We start from the raw sequence: 16,444 nt of genomic DNA, 5'->3' as shown, positions 1-16,444 counted from the left end.
CAAAATGTAGCCAACAATAGGCACTTTGGGGCACATTTACTTACCCGGTCCTGTCGCGATCCCCCATCTGTACTGTCCGACGAGGATGAAGTCCGGTGCGATTCTCCAAGATCGTGCACCCAAGATCCAGCATTTGTCACTTCCCCGCTGAGTTCACCATCCTCTTCCCGGTACATGTAAGTGCGTGTCTTGCGGCACAATTTGACATGTTGAATCCGGCAGATTGTCTGACGGCCTGCCCCCTGATTTGTGTCGCATGAAAGCCGGCGCATATGCGCCAAAATCCGAAATCAGAAATCGTTGGATATTCCGGCGATAGTGCGGTCCGCGGACCCTTAGTAAATGAGCCCCATTGTGTCAGAGGTCACATCTTTCTGTGATTGACTTTTTAGGATTTTAGTAGGTGCAGACATTTCCTCCTCAGAACTGAAAAGAACTGAAGATTTATATTTCTTATTTTTTCCTGTTACTTTCTCCCTTTCACATCCCTCGCCTTCCCCTTCTAATTCTTCTCCTTCTTCAAGTTCTTATCTTTATTTTCTCTCACTTCCTCCTCCCATTCTCATTTCCTTCCTCTTGTTTCTCTTATCCCAGTTTCGCAGTCAATGTCACTTCTTCTTTCTTCCTCTTCTCTGTCATATTTTATTTTCCATTAGTTTTCCTCTTCTTCTTCCTTTTCCTTTCCTTTCCTTACCTCCTGAGACTGATTCTTTTCTTCCCTTTGATTTTTGGTTTCTTTTCTCTCATTGTTTCTTCACTTTCCTTTCTCTTTCTAAAGGGCATCTCTTCTTTTCTTCCTTTGTTTTGTTCTTTCCCTCCATCTTGTTATTTTACTTTTAACTCTTGTTTTCTTCCTTTCTTAATTTTCACTATTTTTACTCTTTCTTTTTTCTGATGTTCTGATTTATTTCTCTTGTTCTTTCACTTTCAACTTTTTTTTATATTATTTTTTTTTCATAATTTAAAGGGATTTTTCACAAGAAACAAGTTAGACCCTATCCACAGGATCTTCCATATCTCTCCCTATATGTTGTATCCTCCATTTCTCACCCTGTCTATTGTATCTTCCATATCTCGCCCGTATGTTGTATCCTCCATTTCTCACCCTGTCTATTGTATCTTCCATATCTCGCCCCGTATGTTGTATCTTCCATATCTCGCCCCGTATGTTGTATCTTCCATATCTCGCCCCGTATGTTGTATCTTTCATATCTCTCCCTGTATATTGTATTTTCCATATCTCGCTCTGTACGTTGTATCTTCCATATGTCGCCCTGTATATTGTAGCTTCCTTGTCTCTGCCTGTATATTGTATCTTCCATATCTCGCCCCGTATATTGTATTTTACACATCTCGTCCTGTATATTGTATCTTCAACATCTCGCCCTCTAGATTGTATCATTCACATCTCGCCTCGTATGTTGTATCTCCCACATCTCGCCCCAATTATGTTGTATCTTACATATGTCGCCCTGTATTTTGTATCTTCCACATCTCGCCCTCTAGATTGTATCTTCCACATGTCGCCTGTCTATTGTATCTTCCACATCTCGCCCTGTATTTTTATCTTCCTCATCTCGCCCTCTAGATTGTATCGTCCCCATCTCGCCCGTATATTGTATCTTCCACATTTCGCCCTGTATGTTGAATCTTCCACATCTCGCCCCATGTATAGTATCTTCCACATCTCACCCCATATATAGTATCTTCCACATCTCGCCCCGTATGTTCTGTCTTCCACATCTTGCCCCGTATGTTGTATCTTCCACATCTCGCCAGAATATTGTATCTTCTATATCTCGCCCCATATATTGTATCTTCCACATCTCTCCCTGTATTTTAATCTTCCTCATCTCGCCCCGTATATAGTATCTTCCTCATCTTGCCCCGTATATAGTATCTCCCACATCTCGCCAAGTATGTTGTATCTTCCACATCTCGCCCCGTATGTTTTATCTTCGACATCTTGCCCCGTATGTTGTATCTCCCACATCTCGCCCCGTATGCTGTATCTTCCACATCTCGCCCCATATGTTGTATCTTCCACATCTCGCCCCGTATGTTTTATCTTCCACATCTCGCCCCGTATGCTGTATCTTCCACATCTTCCACATCTCGTCCTGTATGTTATATCTCCCACATCGCCCAGTATGTTGTATCTTCCACATCTCGCCCCGTATGTTTTATCTTCCACATCTTGCCCCGTATGTTGTATCTCCCACATCTCGCCCCGTATGCTGTATCTTCCACATCTCGCCCCATATGTTGTATCTTCCACATCTCGCCCCGTATGTTTTATCTTCCACATCTCGCCCCGTATGTTTTATCTTCCACATCTCGCCCCGTATGCTGTATCTTCCACATCTCGCCCCGTATATAGCATCTTCCACATCTCGTCCTGTATGTTATATCTCCCACATCCCGCCCCGTATGCTGTATCTCCCACATCTTCCACATCTCGCCCCGTATGTTGTATCTCCCACATCTCACACAGTATGTTGTATCTCCCACATCTCGCCCTGTATGCTGTATCTCCCACATCTCGCACAGTATGTTTTATCTTCCACATCTCGCCCCGTATGCTGTATCTTCCACATCTCGCCCCGTATATAGTATCTTCCACATCTCGTCCCATATGTTATATCTCCCACATCCCGCCCCGTATGTTGTATCTCCCACATCTCGCACAGTATGTTGTATCTTCCACATCTCGCCCCATTTGTTGTATCTTCCACATCTCGCCCTGTATGCTGTATCTCCCACATCTCGCACAGTATGTAGTATCTTCCACATCTCGCCCCGTATATAGTATCTCCCACATCCCGCCCCGTATGCTGTATCTCCCACATCTCGCACAGTATGTTGTATCTTCCACATCTCGCCCCATTTGTTGTATCTCCCACATCTCGCCCCATATGTTGTATCTCCTACATCTCGCCCTGTATGTTGTATCTCCCACATCTCGCCCAGTATATTGTATTAAACTGACAGTGGATTGTTTTCAGGCACCAAACACCTAAGATCAATATCCAAACAGGAGAAAAGCAGGAAAACAAATATTTTCAAAAGAGGAATCAGTTCTGCTTATGTTGAAGACAAAAATGTCCAGGAGCTATTATTGGTTAAAATCTCCAGGGAGACAAACGTGTAACATCCTAGAAGAGGTTTAATACACAACATGTCCGGTTATAGTCAGAAAGACTCCAGCAGAGTCAGGATACAACACATCCTGTGCTTCTGTAAATGTGTAACAATAAAACCTAAAGCGTAATTTGAGAACATGGAAGGGTTAACACACAGAATGCAATATGCCCCTCTACAGGAGACCCTTAAATCCTGTAGAGTGGCATATTGCATTCTGTGTGGCACATTTACTTACCCGGTCCTGTCGCGATCCCGTGGCTCGTTGTCCGACGCTGATTCGGGTCTGCCGGGATTCACTAAGGTCGTGCGCCCGATATCCAGCAGGTGTCGCTGCTGCGCCGAGGTCCGCCGGAGTTCACCTGATTCGTCCTGGTGCATGTAAGTGCTGATCTTACAACACTAATTCTTTTTTAAATTCCATGTTTTTTCCGAATCCGTTGGATTGTCCGATGGCCATGCCCCCCCATTTCTGTCGCGTGAAAGCCAGCGCCGTTGCGCCAAAATCCCCCACAGACAAAAATCATTAAAAAATGACGGTTTTCTTTAAAGGAATTTTATTTATTCCTTAATGTCAATATCAAAATCAGATAGAGATACTTCCAGGCAATCATTATCATCAGAGGCAGGAATACAATGAGTTACTGCCGGATCCCCATGAACTACTGGTGATGGATGAAGCTTCTCACACGCCCTCACAGAGCATGCCCACTACACACAGTGATGTCACAGTACAGGGATAATACACACAGTGATGTCACAGTACAGGGATAATACACACAGTGATGTCACAGTACAGGGATAATACACACAGCGATGTCACAGTACAGAGATAATACACACAGTGATGTCACAGTACAGGGATAATACACACAGTGATGTCACAGTACAGAGATAATACACACAGTGATGTCACAGTACAGGGATAATACACACAGCGATGTCACAGTACAGAGATAATACACACAGTGATGTCACAGTACAGGGATAATACACACAGTGATGTCACAGTACAGGGATAATACACACAGTGATGTTACAGTACAGGGATAATGCACACAGTGATGTCACAGTACAGGGATAATACACACAGTGATGTCACAGTACAGAGATAATACACACAGTGATGTCACAGTACAGGGATAATGCACACAGTGATGTCACAGTACAGAGATAATACACGCAGTGATGTCACAGTACAGGGATAATACACACAGTGATGTCACAGTACAGAGATAATACACACAGTGATGTCACAGTACAGGGATAATGCACACAGTGATGTCACAGTACAGGGATAATGCACACAGTGATGTCACAGTACAGAGATAATACACGCAGTGATGTCACAGTACAGGGATAATACACACAGTGATGTCACAGTACAGAGATAATACACACAGTGATGTCACAGTACAGGGATAATGCACACAGTGATGTCACAGTACAGGGATAATGCACACAGTGATGTCACAGTACAGAGATAATACACACAGTGATGTCACAGTACAGGTATAATACACACAGTGATGTCACAGTACAGAGATAATACACACAGTGATGTCACAGTACAGGGATAATACACACAGTGATGTCACAGTACAGGGATAATGCACACAGTGATGTCACAGTACAGGGATAATACACACAGTGATGTCACAGTACAGAGATAATACACACAGTGATGTCACAGTACAGGGATAATGCACACAGTGATGTCACAGTACAGAGATAATACACACAGTGATGTCACAGTACAGGGATAATGCACACAGTGATGTCACAGTACAGGGATAATACACACAGTGATGTCACAGTACAGAGATAATACACACAGTGATGTCACAGTGCAGAGATAACACACACAGTGATGTCACAGTACCGGGATAATACACACAGTGATGTCACAGTACAGACATAATACACACAGTGATGTCACAGTACAGGGATAATACCCACAGTGATGTCACAGTACAGAGATAATACACACAGTGATGTCACAGTACAGAGATAATACATACAGTGATGTCACAGTACAGGGATAATACACACAGTGATGTCACAGTACAGGGATAATACACACAGTGATGTCACAGTACAGGGATAATACACACAGTGATGTCACAGTACAGAGATAATACACCCAGTGAGGTCACAGTACAGAGATAATACACACAGTGATGTCACAGTACAGGGATAATACACACAGTGATGTCACAGTACAGACATAATACACACAGTGATGTCACAGTACAGGGAAAATACACACAGTGATGTCACAGTATAGGGATAATACACACAGTGACATCACAGTACAGGGATAATACACACAGTGATGTCACACTACAGAGATAATACACACAGTGATGTCACAGTACAGGAATAATACACAGTGATGTCACAGTACAGGGATAATACACACAGCGATGTCACAGTACAGGGATAATACACACAGTGATGTCACAGTACAGGGATAATGCCCACAGTGATGTCACAGTACAGAGATAATACACACAGTGATGTCACAGTACAGGGATAATACACACAATGATGTCACAGTACAGAGATAATACACACAGTGATGTCGCAGTACAGGGATAATACACACAGTGATGTCACAGTACAGGGATAATACACACAGTGAGGTCACAGTACAGGGATAATGCACACAGTGAGGTCAAAGTACAGGAATAATACACAGTGATGTCACAGTACAGGGATAATACACACAGTGATGTCACAGTACAGGAATAATACACACAGTAATGTCACAGTACAGAGATAATACACACAGTGATGTCACAGTACAGGGATAATACACACAGTGAGGTCACAGTACAGGGATAATGCACGCAGTGATGTCACAGTACAGGAATAATACACAGTGATGTCACAGTACAGGGATAATACACACAGTGATGTCACAGTACAGGGATAATACACACAGTGATGTCACAGTACAGAGATAATAGACACAGTGATGTCACAGTACAGAGATACTACACACAGTGATGTCACAGTACAGGGATTATACACACAGTGATGTCACAGTACAGGGATAATACACACAGTGATGTCACAGTACAGAGATAATACACACAGTGGTGTCACAGTGCAGGGATAATACACACAGTGATGTCACAGTACAGGGATAATACACACAGTGATGTCACAGTACAGGGATAATACACACAGTGATGTCACAGTACAGAGATAATACACACAGTGGTGTCACAGTGCAGGAATAATACACACAGTGATGTCACAGTACAGGGATAATACACACAGTGATGTCACAGTACAGAGATAATACACACAGTGATGTCACAGTACAGGAATAATACATACAGTGATGTCACAGTACAGGGATAATACACATAGTGATGTCACAGTACAGAGATAATACACAAAGTGGTGTCACAGTACAGAGATAATACACAAAATGGTGTCACAATACAGGGATCATACACATAGTGATGTTACAATACAGGGATAATACACACAGTGATGTCACAGTACAGAGATAATACACACAGTGATGTCACAGTACAGGGATAATACATACAGTGATGTCACAGTACAGGGATAATACACACAGTGATGTCACAGTACAGGGATAATACACACAGTGAGGTCACAGTACAGGGATAATGCACACAGTGAGGTCACAGTACAGGGATAATGCACACAGTGATGTCACAGTACAGGGATAATACACACAGTGATGTCACAGTACAGGAATAATACACAGTGATGTCACAGTACAGGGATAATACACACAGTGATGTCATGGTACAGAGATAATACACACAGTGGTGTCACAGTACATGGATAATACACACAGTGATGTCACAGTACAGGGATAATACATACAGTGATGTCACAGTACAGGGATAATACACACAGTGGTGTCACAGTACATGGATAATACACACAGTGATGTCACAGTACAGGGATAATACATACAGTGATGTCACAGTACAGGGATAATACACACAGTGATGTCACAGTACAGGGATAATACACACAGTGAGGTCACAGTACAGAGATAATACACAAAGTGGTGTCACAATACAGGGATCATACACACAGTGATGTTACAATACAGGGATAATACACACAGTGATGTCACAGTACAGAGATAATACACACAGTGATGTCACAGTACAGGGATAATACATACAGTGATGTCACAGTACAGGGATAATACACACAGTGATGTCACAGTACAGGGATAATACACACAGTGAGGTCACAGTACAGGGATAATGCACGCAGTGATGTCACAGTACAGGGATAATACACACAGTGATGTCACAGTACAGGAATAATACACAGTGATGTCACAGTACAGGGATAATACACAACGTGATGTCACAGTACAGAGATAATACACACAGTGGTGTCACAGTGCAGAGATAATACACACAGTGATGTCACAGTACAGGGATAATACACACAGTGATGTCACAGTACAGAGATAATACACACAGTGATGTCACAGTACAGGAATAATACATACAGTGATGTCACAGTACAGGGATAATACACATAGTGATGTCACAGTACAGGGATAATACACACAGTGATGTCACAGTACAGAGATAATACACACAGTGATGTCACAGTACAGGGATAATACACACAGCGATGTCACAGTACAGGGATAATACACACAGTGATGTCACAGTACAGAGATAATACACAAAGTGGTGTCACAGTACAGGGATCATACACACAGTGATGTTACAATACAGGGATAATACACACAGTGATGTCACAGTACAGAGATAATACACTCAGTGATGTCACAGTACAGGGATAATACATACAGTGATGTCACAGTACAGGGATAATACACACAGTGATGTCACATTACAGGGATAATACTTACAGAAATGTCACAGTACAGGGATAATACATACAGTGATGTCACAGTACAGGGATAATACACACAGTGATGTCACAGTACAGGGATAATACACACAGTGAGGTCACAGTACAGGGATAATGCACACAGTAAGGTCACAGTACAGGGATAATGCACACAGTGATGTCACAGTACAGGGATAATACACACAGTGATGTCACAGTACAGAGATAATACACACAGTGATGTCACAGTACAGGGATAATACACACAGTGATGTCACAGTACAGGGATAATGCACACAGTGATTTCACAGTACAGAAATAATACACACAGTGATGTCACAGTAAAGGGATAATACACACAGTGATGTCACAGTACAGGGATAATACATACAGTGATGTCACAGTACAGGGATACTACACACAGTGATGTCACAGTACAGAGATAATACACACAGTGATGTCACGGTATAGGGATAATACACACAGTGATGTCACAGTACAGGGATAATACACACAGTGATGTCACAGTACAGGGATAATACACACAGTGATGTCACAGTATAGAGATAATACACACAGTGTTGTCACAGTATAGAGATAATACACACAGTGATGTCACAGTACAGAGATAATACACACAGCGATGTCACAGTATAGGGATAGTACACACTGTGATGTCACAGTACAGGGATAATACACACAGTGATGTCACAGTACAGGGATAATACACACAGTGATGTCACATTACAGGGATAATACACACAGTGATGTCACAGTACAGGGATAATGCACACAGTGATGTCACAGTACAGGGATAATACAGAAAGTGATGTCACAGTACAGGGATAATACACACAGTGATGTCACAGTACAGGGATAATACACACAGTAATGTCACAGTACAGGGATAATACACACAGTGATGTCACAGTACAGGTACAGTAATACACACAGTGATGTCACAGTACAGGGATAATACACACAGTGATGTCACAGTACAGGGATAATACACACAGCGATGTCACAGTACAGGGATACTACACACAGTGATGTCACAGTACAGGGATAATACACACAGTGATGTCACAGTACAGGGATAATACACACAGTAATGTCACAGTACAGGGATAATACACACAGTGATGTCACAGTACAGGTACAGTAATACACACAGTGATGTCACAGTACAGGGATAATACACACAGTGATGTCACAGTACAGGGATAATACACACAGCGATGTCACAGTACAGGGATACTACACACAGTGATGTCACAGTACAGGGATAATACACACAGTGATGTCACAGTACAGGGATAATACACACAGTGATGTCACAGTACAGGGATAATACACACAGTGATGTCACAGTACAGGGATACTACACACAGTGATGTCACAGTACAGGGATAATACACACAGTGATGTCACAGTACAGGGATAATACACACAGTGATGTCACAGTACAGGGATAATACACACAGTAATGTCACAGTACAGGGATAATACATACAGTGATGTCACAGTACAGGTACAGTAATACACACAGTGATGTCACAGTACAGGGATAATACACACAGTGATGTCACAGTACAGGGATAATACACACAGCGATGTCACAGTACAGGGATACTACACACAGTGATGTCACAGTACAGGGATAATACACACAGTGATGTCACAGTACAGGGATAATACACACAGTAATGTCACAGTACAGGGATAATACACACAGTGATGTCACAGTACAGGTACAGTAATACACACAGTGATGTCACAGTACAGGGATAATACACACAGTGATGTCACAGTACAGGGATAATACACACAGCGATGTCACAGTACAGGGATACTACACACAGTGATGTCACAGTACAGGGATAATACACACAGTGATGTCACAGTACAGGGATAATACACACAGTGATGTCACAGTACAGGGATAATACACACAGTGATGTCACAGTACAGGGATACTACACACAGTGATGTCACAGTACAGGGATAATACACACAGTGATGTCACAGTACAGGGATAATACACACAGTGATGTCACAGTACAGGGATAATACACACAGTGATGTCACAGTACAGGGATAATACACACAGTGATGTCACAGCACAGGGATACTACACACAGTGATGTCACAGTACAGGGATAATACACACAGTGATGTCACAGTACAGAGATAATACAGTGAGTTGACAGTACAGACGCTTTCTCATCATGACTTTCCTATTTCTATGCCTAGTTTGATCATTTTGCATCCATCTCCTGACTTGCAGCTAGACTTCCATAGGTCCACTGACATTTTACCTTTTAGGATGACCCCTGGTAATGCAGTAGGTCACTATCACTCTTGGTCCTCTCCAGAACCCCAGAGCCGCCCCTGCAGTTACCATTGTGATGTTCACCATAGCGGCCAATCCACGGCCTCCCCACAACACGTCAGTGACATCTCCTCCGCTATCCATATATCCTGAAGTTTTTTCTGGAATCCAAAAATACAGTCAAGAAAAACTGCCTAAAAGTCACCGAGGAAAAGCTTTGAAACTTTTCTTAGAAATCCGTGGAGATAAGTAACATTTTATTACAGCGTTGATTTAACTTTAAGCTAAACTCCAGTGATTAAATATTATGAAATATCCACTTTCTTCCTCCCCTTCTGGCTCTTATCATATAATGTCATCTTGTATAAATAAATGAAGACACCAGGAGTGTGAGGAATAAAACTCCATCCGCATGTTATCTGGGAGTGCCGAGCCGGAGATGCACGCCTGCAATTGAATAAGCAATTTAGCAGAAGAAAGCTTGTCATTAGATTGTTAGCCGGTTCAGAATCTCGTCCTTGAACACGTCCTTGGATGCGCGAATTGTAAATGGTAGCAATGGGCGTTTTCAATGGAGTCATCTGTCAACTTTTCCCATTATCTCTCACCTGATATACATAGAAATGCATCAATTCCAGTGACTTATCAACACGTTTCAAAAATATTGCGCGGAAAATCTCAAATTCATAGGAGACGACGGTGGGAATATGATCGGAAGGGATTTGAAAGACGGATGATAACCTTGTGCCGTGCCGCAAAATTAACGCTCAATATTGATGACTTAACGGGAGAGTATTAAACATGAAACTTTAGCGCGTTGGAAAGACTCATCCTCCGAGCCCGAGTCATTTATATCGAGGAGTTGTTACTTTTCTATCAGAGGAAGCCGATCTTTTCTATGGAATATTTAGCACTTTCATTATGCAGGTGAAATCATGTGGTTCTCGATAAATCACGTCGGTGAGAATGGAGTCAAGTCTTGTGCGAAGGATGAACTGTCGGAGAAGACTCTTATCTGGCAAACTCCATTTTCTGTCTATGGGATTGTGTGTTTTAATCCCGTCGTGTGGTCCACCTTGTCTACGAAGACAGAGCAGGAAGGGAGGAGAACTGTGCCGAGAACACGAAACCTTGGTGGTCTGAACATGACTGTAGATCGAGCTACACTTTGCTTCTGTAGATTCTAATTTATTAAATTCACATTCAACAAAGGAATGCAAAATGCAAGCAAAGGTAGTGACAGGATGTAAATCATATCATCATAGCTTAGCTTATACAGTTGAAAAAAGACACATGTCCATCAAGTTCAACCAAGGAAGGGACAGGATTGGATGAGGAAGGGATTTATGGGAAACCATTCTTTAGGACATAAATGTCTGTAACGGGTCACACAGACAACTGGAAGGTACCTGGGAGTACCCGGGAGGAAAGTCTGTATGGGAAGAGTACGGAGGGAGGAGTCTGTGGTCCAGTGGAAACTATGAACCACCATGGGAGATGATATGAGGCCCGCGGTCGCAGCGGAACACGGAGTGAAAGCAGGAAGACAGAGGAACACTGGTAACATTGGCACAGACTGAAGACACCGCTGGACTGGAGCCCTGGAAGGCACAGCGATAAGCGTATGGGATGCTAGAGAGAGGAGACACGGAGGCGTCTGGAAACGCTGGAAGACAGGACACACCAGGAACATATGGAAACACTGGAGACAGGAGACACAGAGGCATTTGGAAACGCTGGAGGAACATGGAGACATCTGGAAACGCTGAAGGAACATGGAGGCATCTAGAAACGCGGGAGGAACATGGAGGCGTCTGGAAACGCGGGAGGAACACGGAGGCATCTGGAAACGCTGATAGGCAATCACTTCAACAGGAACCGCTGTGGGAAGCGAAGTGTGGAAACCTTGGAAGTTCCTGGTAGAATGCTGAAGATCCGGCCAGGAAGGAAGGGAGGTGCCTAATTAGGAGGTGCCGAATGGAGGAGCCGGATTAGCCAGCGCCAATCAGGAGGACGCTGGCCTTTAAATCCTGAGAAGTTGGAGTGTGCTCGCCCTAGCACCAGGAGTGCGTGGGCGGGAGGGAAGGAGGCGTGCAGCCTACACAACGGGACCAGGAGCACAGCCTGGAGCCAGGAGAGGTAAGTGCGGGCAGGGGAACAGGACAGGGATGCAGCGGAGCACCGGTGACACCATCAAAGTTATTTAAGTGTAAAAAGGTATCTAGACCCCTTTTGAAGCTGTCTACTCTCTCTGCTTTGACCAGCACCTCAGGCAGGCTATTCCACAGATTGAAAGTTCTCACTACCACTAGCAGTGCATATATGTAGCACAACAACAAGAGAATGCACTTGCAGTCATTGTTGTGTGGACCTAAACCTGCAATGTTTGGGCCTGTACCGAACATTACAGGTTCAGCTCCCGATGGCAATTAAATGCTGGTGGTGCATGCGTAATGTCATTAACTCACATGGAGATGATTCCCAGAAAAAAGCTATAATTTGTCTGCAGCATTTAAAGGGTAACACCTGTGAGGTGGTGTTGAGCATTTGTGTTTGGTCCCCAAATTAGGTTTCACCAAATTCTGAAACTGAATGGGTCTGCTCATCCCAAATTGTATTAAGTTCCCTAGTTCTGAAGTCTATGATAGTGACCTTGCTCATTTTACTAGTGTCTGGTCTAAGCAACTTTTCATAGTATTCTTGTCCTGCTGTCCCTGACTCTTTTGGCTATTACCTTATCTGACGGTATTGACTACCCTTGCTTGGTGCCCACCCTAGCCAACTACGTGGTTTCCAACCCTGAAGCTACACACAGGGACAATCCTTTCACTAACTGTCCCAGAGCTGGGTCATTACGAAAAGCATATTCTAGAATTTGTGCTGGAGTGGACCCAGTAGGACTGATCACCCTAATGGGTTCTGAAACTCAGAGATCCAGTTCTCTAGGGAGGGTAATTCAGCTTCTCTAAGCAAATCGCTAGTAAAATCATCCTGGTAGGATCCATTGTGCTACAAGTGGGTATACTGGGTGCAATATATTTATAATGCATATTTGTGTATTCTAATGATGTGTGTAGAAGAGGCATCAGTGGCTAGGTCACAACCATTCCAGCCATTCAGTTCTTGGTACATATTTGCCCCGTACACCGTCAGCCCCCAGTGAGGATGTTGCCTGTCCATTCTTTCCATGGTAAATCTACGGGGAATGACTGGTGCATGCTCGACATGCTGTGACACTTAATTCATACGGGGGGCTGGACCCCCATTCGTGTGAATACTGGTGGTCTGATAACAAAGACATGAGATAATAATGACAGGAATCTCATTCACCTGTAGGAATGGAAATACAGAAGATTACTTTAAGCTGGAACATGTTGCAAATGTTGTCCAGTCTAATTTGAGGTTTCCTAAAAACACCTACTATAATAGAATCCTAAGAGCATTATAGAAAATCTGATTTTCATTTGGTTTTACAAAAAATACAACAAAAATATACATTCTATCATTAGAAAACAGAGAGAATTCCTCCCGGACTCGGATCAATCCTCTACTATGCAATTGAAGTGAATTTTGTCTCGTGATTTTGACAGCTGTTCACATTGTTGCCATATGCTTTTTACTGTTTTTTTTTCACAAGTCTATTTGGAAAAATGTCTTTCAATCTGATTTTATAAATGATAGCTGTCTGGCTGAGAACACAAACTGTTTAGCACATGCTACAAATCTCTGCCATTTGCTTTTATACTTTTCAATGATAACAACTGCGACTGAGGATTACAAAAACAACTGCGACTGATCTCCAATCTCTTCATTTCATCCCATTGTTTTATTTCAGCGCTGTAATGATTTAGTTGCCTTTGGCTAATGGCTGTTACCATACTTTTATGAAACCTTATTCACTTCCTGTACTACATATGCTACGACATCCCCTGCTCTAAAAAAAGTAACAAAGAAGATGAGGATGACAATAATAAAAAATAAATGAAAATATAAATTAATAAATGATGATTAACAGAAGTTCCCCTTTATGAAATATTACCTGGTGCTACATTACTTTCTACTTCCCATTGTCCCAAATCAAGTTAATATTAGTAGTTTATCCAAAGAATTCCAGATACACACCAGACTATAACGTGGGGCGGTTTAGGAGGCAGCCCGGGACCCAAGGCTTCTAGTGGGCCCATGGCCACCAATGCTGCTCCGAAGAGATAACAAAGAGAGGACCTCCTGCCCTGAAAACCACATACATGCGTGTCTGCTCTCCAGACACATGTATACAAAATCACTTATAGGACCTTTGAAAGTCCTTAAACTGCAGAACTGAATACAAACAGAAGTTCTCGACAAAGTTTGGTTCTGATATTGTATGCAGACAGTAAATTTCAAATCATTCAAAAAGATTTGACTTGTAGTGCGCCCACAATTTTCATACAGCCCAGAGCTCAGTGCTTACAAGGTGTTACCATGTCTATTTGTTACACTGGTTACATCCGAGTTGTGCCTATTGCCTCAGGGTGGCACCGCCTGCTGGAGCAGGGGAGGCAGCATCAGGAGCAGCGTCAGATGCTACAAACAGGAACTGATATTTAAAATACTGCTAACAGTGACTTGTCCTGCGCTGGGAGGAGGAAGCTGGCCTAGAGACAGAGCAAACTTTTTAGACTGTGTGGTGTTTGCTTGACCCAACTAGCGTCCCTTTAAACTTGAAGTCAACATTGGTGGGGCATACTAAATGTATTACTCGCTTAATAGAAAAATATTTTTTTGTTCCCGACCTGGGATTGTTCTACAATTCCATTCTTGCCACTCAGTTCTGTCCTCCTTTGCTGACTTTAAATTTCAAATCTGCAATGTTTGTCCTGACCTTTGGACTGTCATGTGACCCTTCTTGAACTCCGCCTGTCAGGACCGCCTACACATTACTTTAAAAGGTAAAAACCTAAAAGGACAATGCTTTCGAGAGTAGCCCTAAGCCAAATCATTTTGGTGGTACAGTAAGTCCACAATTTACATATTTTGAGAGTCACTTCTAGATTTGCCCGCCTAAATGTCAAAGTTTGTTTTTTTATTTTGTGTTCAGTGGATGTTACTAATCCAAAATCACATGTGTACAATCTTACAAGGAGGATTCAGGAAATCTACAGGGAATTGTATTACTTTCTGCAAAGTCACACTAAGATTACTATGACTTTAAACAATTTGGGACAACCCATATGACAATGTCACATCTTTGGAAGATTCTCATCGATTATTTGCCAACATCTGAGTTATTTGGAGACACACCTGTGGCTGTATTTGAAGGCACACTTGAAACACACTGCTTCTGTGTGTAACATCACTGGAAATTCTAAAGAAATCATCCAAGATATCAGAGAATTGTGGATTTGCACAAGTCTGGTTCATACTTGGGTGATATTTCAAGATACATGAATGTGCCTTGCACCTGTACAAACAACTAACAACAACTAACAAACAACTATATGCAAGTACAAACAAGATGGGAATGTCCTGCCATCATTCCCACAGGAATGAGATGGGTTCTGTGTCCCAGAGATACATTATTCACCTTCACACAGCTCTACTACATCACACACAGCCACAGAAAGTAATAAAATACCTTAAAAATTCTCTCTGTTTCTCATTATTCTGGTAATATAATTTTGGTAATGCTAATTGACCTGAAACAGGTTTATTCTGATGTCTTGTCAGATATTGAGAAAAACATCATACCGTATATACTAGAGCACAAAAAATATGTAGAATAAATCTCGGCTTATACTCTAGTCTATAAAAAAATAAACTCTGCACCCACCTTTCTGAAAACCTCTGCAGGTCCTCTTCTTTCTTCTGATGCTACGGCTGCCTGCGCACTGCCGGTGCACACACTATGACATCAGCAAGCAGTATAGTGTATGCATTGGCAGCGCACAGGGAGCCATAGCCGAAGCACCAGAAGAAAGAAGAGGACCTGTTGTGGGCATCTGAAAAGTTATATACTGGGGGAATGCTGACTATGTACTAGGAGGCATATGCTGGATATATACTAGGAGGCATGCACTGGCTATATACTAGGAGGCATATGCTGGATATATACTA

This window comes from Engystomops pustulosus, chromosome 1 (assembly GCF_040894005.1).
Source record: "Engystomops pustulosus chromosome 1, aEngPut4.maternal, whole genome shotgun sequence".
In the NCBI taxonomy this organism is placed as follows: domain Eukaryota; kingdom Metazoa; phylum Chordata; class Amphibia; order Anura; family Leptodactylidae; genus Engystomops; species Engystomops pustulosus.
Note: the sequence above shows the minus strand (reverse complement) of the source record.